The sequence below is a fragment of the Macrobrachium rosenbergii genome, chromosome 16 (genome assembly GCF_040412425.1).
Source record: "Macrobrachium rosenbergii isolate ZJJX-2024 chromosome 16, ASM4041242v1, whole genome shotgun sequence".
Lineage (NCBI taxonomy): Eukaryota > Metazoa > Arthropoda > Malacostraca > Decapoda > Palaemonidae > Macrobrachium > Macrobrachium rosenbergii.
Window position 1 is genome coordinate 37,128,938 of NC_089756.1, and position 7,324 is coordinate 37,136,261.

The following is a 7,324-nucleotide window of genomic DNA, read 5'->3' on the forward strand; positions in this document are numbered from 1 at the left end:
GTATACCAGATAAAGGTTTCTGTGAACTTCCTAGGGAAATGATCGGCCTCAGATTGATGACTGTCGACGGCGGGCTGAAGAAAACAAAAGACTGTCTTAATTAACAGGTAGCGAGATCTGGGGTCCAGGTGGATTAATATCCCACTGCCCTCTAGACCGTGTATTTTGTGACGAGTCCGTTAAGCAATGCTGGATAGGACCGTAACAAAGTAAGAATACTAAATGCATTTATGACAATTAGGTGATATGTCAATTTACTTATCCGCTCCAAATACCCTCCGGATCTTTATATATATATATATATATATATATATATATATATATATATATATATATATATATATATATATATATATATATATATATATACATATATATATATATTATATATATATATATATATATATATATATATATATATATATACATATATATACATATATATATATATATATATATATATATATATATATATATATATATATTTGTTTTTTGATTAAGATGAAATGAGAATAGGGATCTCAACTAAGTTCCTTATAAAGCAAAGATGAATCGACAATTCTCTTTAAAGAATAACATCATATAAAGTGAGAAAGAAAGAATCCGAGCAGCCTGGCTATGATGATAACAGGGTGACATAGGCCTATGTCATGACCAGCTGTAAGTGGCCATGTGTATAGATGGTTTAGATAAATTTTAAGTCTGAGGTTGTACTGTTAATGAAATAGATCTATTAAATAGTCTGAAAACGGAAACTAAAATTTTTATTATTATTATTATTATTATTATTATTATTATTATTATTATTATTAATGACAATACATATCTCTGAAACAAACAGGAAGGCCGAGGATAACCAGATGTGGATAAAAAGAAATAAATCCTACATGTTAACAATAAAACAACTGAATATAAATAGGTAGTATTCATAAAATGACCAATAAAGCCCTAATTTTCTTTCTCTTCTCTCTCTCTCTCTCTCTCTCTCTCTCTCTCTCTCTCTCTCTCTCTCTCTCTCTCTCTATACCCTTGTGACTCACAACAGTCGACTAACAACTAAATACATAATTCACTGCACATGCCAACACAACCATACAATATTTAAAAGAACACGTTCATCCGTTCCACCTCGTTCCATTCGATAAACGAACATGGGTCCCTCAGTTTGCGATCTGAAAGCGTTTACCACTGCGCCACGAGAGAGAGAGAGAGAGAGAGAGAGAGAGAGAGAGAGAGAGAGAGAGAGAGAGATGCGCCGAGGCAAAAAAACTGGCTGCGAAAAGCTGTGTATGTACAAATCAGGTAAATCGTGACGTTGTTTGCATTTCCACCAAGACGACCAAGAAAATAACTTTCATGTAGAAGAGAGAGAGAGAGAGAGAGAGAGAGAGAGAGAGAGAGAGAGAGAGAGAGAGAGAAGAGGACATGAAGCAATTCAAAGGACCAAGCCCGAAGATACGGACTCAAAAAAAAAAAAAAAAAAAGTAAAACAACAAAGACACAAAGAGAGGAGAGATGGGAGAAGTCACGAAAAATCCGGCAACGTATCACTTAGCGAGGAACAAATTGCCGCTGTGTGTATGATCCAGTGATGGGAATAATGGAGAAAGCCCCCAATTTGGTCCCCCGGAGGTAATGGGTGCCAAAATGGGCAAAGAATCCGTTCGTCCGCGCCTTAAGTGGTCGGGCTGATATGCAAGTAGCCGCGATCCCCCTGTTGCCAGCGTTGCAATTATGCTGGATATTAGTCGCTGCACATTACAACCCGCAAATTTGAGAGAGAGAGAGAGAGAGAGAGAGAGAGAGAGAGAGAGAGAGAGAGAGAGAGAGAGAGAGAGATATTTTTATATACATTCTGAGAAGTAATCTAGATTTCATTTTTTTTATTAATTTTACTGTTCACTGCATGTACAATATTACAATAATCTCTTTTTCTTCTTTATTTTAATAAATTACACCATAATATTACTCAAGCCTCCCATTGATCCATGTGAACAACTATGCGCGGCACCCATTATAAAGGCAATAGAATAAATGTAACGCAAATATTACCCAAGAATAAATGTAACGCAAATATTACCCATCTATAAAATCGCTAAAAAAAAAAAAGTTTCTATATCGCTATTTTGAATTACTGATCTTGCTAAGAAAATTGTTCATAACCTTAATTTTTTAGTACCTACTATGTGTATATTTTCCACAGTTCGGTTTTTTAACGCTCATTTAAGTACTGGTGTATTACGTAACCCACTGTTTTTTTAAACCTCACAGTTTTAAAAAACTCAAAAATACCGACGCTATTTGGAGTGAGAGTTGATACCAAATTCGATATCCGTCGTGATAAGTCGGCTGGCTTAGATTAAGCCGGTCTTAAGCCAGCACGGGCTCTTGCACAAAGGCAGCCAGTATGTAGGGTAAGGCGTGGAATAAAGAAAAAGGTCTGGTGTGTACCTCAGGACTCGATCTAACCAACCGAGACCCAAGCAGCGGCTTTCGAAAGTAGTCGTTCCGACCTGACTCTTATTTAACCATTCTTCAGCCTGGAGGTTTTGTCACACAAGCAGCAGACGGAGGAGCCTTCAGGAGACGAAAGGCGACTTGTGTGCAGCAATTTTAACCACCGGAATCGCCTGATGGGGCGCTCCACATATTATAGGTTTCGATTTTCGATAGTAATGTAGCAGGTCGGGTCCTTGGAAAGAATAGGGTTTGACCTCGTCCAAGTTCCTCGTTGGGCGAGTCGGTAGAGTTGTGGGCTAGCATTCGCTAGGCCCGAGTTCGAGTCTCCGGCCGGCTAATGAAGAATTAAAGGACTTTATTTCTGGTGATAGAAATTCATTTCTCGCTATAATGTGGTTCGGATTCCACAATAAGCTGTAGGTCCCGTTGCTAGGTAACCAATTGGTTCTTAGCCACGTGAAATAAGTCTAATCCTTCGGGCCAGCCTTAGGAGAGCTGTTAATCAGCTCAGTGGTCTGGTTAAACTAAGGTATACTTAACTTTTTAGCCTCGTCCACTTAACCTTACCCCGACCTCTAATACAGGCAAATACATACGTAGCCTACAATTTCACACTTGCACGCAGTGGCATATTTCATGTACAGAAACTTTTTATTTTTTTATTTCGTTTTACCTTATAGTAAATTCCGGAATAACAGTGGCACTTCAGTGACAGAAAATCTTTAATCCTCTTAATTGTGTGCAGCATTCTCTTTGTGTTTACAAGTCTCTTCTGTTCTTTATCTTATAGATCTTCATTTGCAGCATGATTCCTGTAAGTAAAGTCGGCTAATTTATTTCCTGCATTACATATCAACTGGCTACTGGTTAATCATGACTGACTTGATGTCTTAAAACTCATCATCAGAATTTGGTCAAGCAGGGCAAAAAAAAAAAAAAAAAAAAAAAAGTTCCATTATTCGTGTTCACTTTCCTTACATTGTTGATTTTTGGCGTCACAATACTGTACCAATAAATCAGAACATTATTTTAAACGCAACGTAACGTAAACTTTAAAATATCTGGACCAAGAGAGCAATATTCTGTCTATCTTTTAGATATTCTGCTGAAGATTGACTGATAAAGAGTTCGGGCCCTTCCATAGGGCGATCTTGTCTTGGTTTCCAGCCGCGATATTCTGATCTTAATGGAAGGTTAAGATAAGGAACATACGTGATATTCTCATATTCCTCGACATATTTTACTTAATGCTAATAATAACGCTGAAAGCAATTTACTCCGAATTTCCAAAGAATATCTGATCTAATCGAAAATACGTGTGTGTGTGTGTGTATAAGAGAGAGAGAGAGAGAGAGAGAGAGAGAGAGAGAGAGAGAGAGAGAGAGAGTCCCAATCCAATCACGCAGCGACGCAAAAACTGGAAGCAACAGACGTCCCATAAGTCAAGGAAGGGTGGAAGAAGTTTCTGCATTGGTCATAAGCAAATATTCGGGCGCAGAAGCAGTTTTATTCGGAGCTGATACAAAGGCGAGTCCTTCAACTACTACTGCTACTACTTAACCTTGTTCCCTGGAAGACGAACCAACACCTCCGGGGGTTGTTTTTCCAGCGCTGTCACCACCGAAGGGCTGCCCAGTGGTAGCGATCCAACCGATCATTAAAATGAGAGAGAGAGAGAGAGAGAGAGAGAGAGAGAGAGAGAGAGAGAGAGAGAGAGAGACTAGACAACTAATGATCGAATAGAAGCGTCTTCTTCCCACGACCGATCATCCGCTTACAAACCATCGTAGAAAATTAAATGACTCGGCAGTTATTTTTGTTGCTGATATCTGATGCCGCCATTACTGTGACGCTACTGTTTCGGCCGCAAGATTTTCCGGTACCGGCAACAAGGAGAGTTGATGCTCTTTTTGCTGACGAGGCAAAACAACGAGTCAGGAGTGCATAAAGTTTAAAGAACATGAAAATTAGCAACAGCAACAACAAAAAATTATAAAAGAACGCTGGTTAGGGGATGTACTGTAATACAGGAAATATGAGGAGTTGTTAAAAAATAATACTATGAAGGAGTAATACCAATCTTGATACGGAACAATGTAACCAAATTGAGCTGAATCACGACACCAAACAATATGTAAGGAAAGAGTTAAATCATAATACCAAACGTGACACCAAAGAATATATAAAGAATGAGTTAAATCACAGTACCAAGCAATGCAATAGGAATGAATTAAATCACATTAATTTAACAGGAATTTGGATCAAATCTGAGTTTGCTAAAACAGAGCGAAACCAACTGCTATAGCTTTGTTCGTGTTACGCCTCATAATTCAAATTCAGTGATAATAACATAAGCATTAACTGTTTGACTATTTCAGATGTAACAAAGAAACGGGAAATGTCTACGAATGCGTACTAATATATACATAGTTTAAAGATCGAGAGCAATGTGTGTGGAGTATCATTTTCAATAAAATTAATAGATAAAATTTACATACATCAAATATAAAACAAACACTTAACCGCGTACTTCAGAGCATTCAGAATGAACCCATTATCATCTCAAAGTGCTTATGAATAAAGGCACATCTGCAAACCGCCTAAGAAATATGATTTTACAGAGAAACTATTCGTCCCAGGCATCTGGTCAAATCGGTAATATCGTGGCCTCGGGATCCAGTGATGTGGGCGGACCACCGTCCACTGCCCAAAGAGCCGGGGCGGGTTTGATCCTGACCTCAGGAGTGGACAAACCTTGAAATTTCGTGGAATTACGGTGGAGGTGAAATGCGATATGAAGTATGAGAATTCATTCTTTTCTGCGCGACCAGATGAATTCGTTTCCTGCGACCTAACTCAAATATGACATGTTTTTGTTTGCAGTTATTCAAATGCTGTTCACTGACATTACTGCTGTACAACCTGCAGTGTAGAAGATGATTATGAAAATTAATTTTTCTGCACAGATGAATCCGCGTGTATAGGGTTTCCTACGACGTAAGATAAAGTTTTTGGCGATCAGTTAAATGCTGAAATTTGAGAAACTGTAAAGTGAAAGGAAGATGGGTTTTGAAAATAACATTTCAATGCTTACAAATAAATTCGCTGATCTATGGTATCCTAGGACTCGAACCAATTTTTTGGAAGCTTCCTCAAAGCTTATAGTTGACTGATCAATGTACGTCAACTGCCGTCGCAACGGCTACTGTCATCGGCGATTTAATGTCAACTCTTCATTAATATTGCATAACCACCAGAGCTGAAGGAATTTATTCAGTGGATTTACACATTCGTAAACAATGTTTGTCTTCAACATCTTGTGTAGCTTACTAAACATTAGCATTTGCATATTGTTCGTGATGGTTATATAGTTTTCAAATTATACTTCATACTTTGGCCGAAAAAGGATCTGATGATGGAATGATGGTATATCTGATTTAATATTTTTAGACGTGGGAGGCTATAAAATATTCACAGGGACTGAAAGGTGATAAATGGGAAACTATAAAATATTCACAGGGACTGAAGAGTGATAAATGGGAGACTATAAGATATTCACAGGAACTGAAGAGTGATAAATGGAGAGTATAAAATATTCATAGGGACTAAAGAGTGATAAATGGGAGGCTATAGAATATTCACAGGGACTGAAGAGTGATAAATGGGAGACTATAAAATATTCATAGGGACTGAAGAGTGATAAATGAGAGGCTATAGAATATTCACAGGGACTGAAGAGTGATAAATGGGAGACTATAAAATATTCACAGGGACTGAAGAGTGATAAATGGGAGGCTATAGAATATTCACAGGGAGTGAAGAGTGATAAATGGGAGAATATAAAATATTCACAGGGACTGAAGAGTGATAAATTAACATGAATGTGAAATTTATAGTTTTATATCTTACACGGCGCATGAGTACTAACTTTAGGACGCAGATTGAGGTTCAAAGGTGGTGAATACATGTGCTCGGAAAACGTTCCAGTGAGGAATCAGGAACGTGTTAAATAAATCTGGGTTTGTCAGGCAGCAATCAGGAAAGAATGAGGTTAACTTAAAGGCGTAAACGTGCTTGCTTTAAAGCCCCAAGTCGATTTGTTCGGGCAGGTTAGCCGGTGTTCTTAGATGAAGCTAGCTTATGCCAGCACAGGTTTGTGTTCTTAGTGTGCTCAAGTGTAAGGTGTAAGGAGGCTTGGTGTGGACCTCAGGGCTCTGTCTAACCAACGGAGACCTGATTTGGCACAAAAGCTAAGCCAGAAGAAATATCGTGATTAGAGAAGGGGGTGGGGGCACGCATGGTCAGCATGTGGCCAGGTTTTACCCCGTGGCCTTAAAGTTTGTCTGTTCAGAGCCTCTCTGTCTCTCTCTCTCTCTCTCTCTTTCTCTCTCTCTCTCTCTCTCTCTCGTGTCACCTCCCGTTCTCTTGGCTCCCATCTTCCTATTTGAGTTTTTCATCCCAATCGTCTTCGTGCACTCCTCCGCCCCCATAATAGTAGGTGGGTGAGAGAGCCGCCCAAGGGCGCACACACAGTAGCGGGCAGAGGTGGTCAGGACCCACCTTTTTTTTTTTCTTTTTTTTTTCGTCTTGGCTCCGGGGTTTCTCACAGACTTTGATCGTGGTTTCCGATCTAAGGCACTTCGACGAAGAAGAGCCATCCAATTCGCCTCTGGTCCAGTAACTAAATAACTACTGTACTACTGTACTGCTACTTTTCAACTGCTGTATTACTGTATTACTACTTTTCGAAGGCGTGTCCAGCGTTCAAGTGGGGATGCAGACACCTTTCCGAGTTCTAAAACACTTTCTTTCGCCTCGTGACGAAGAATTTTTAGAATCGAAAATCATTAAATACTTCCCCTGT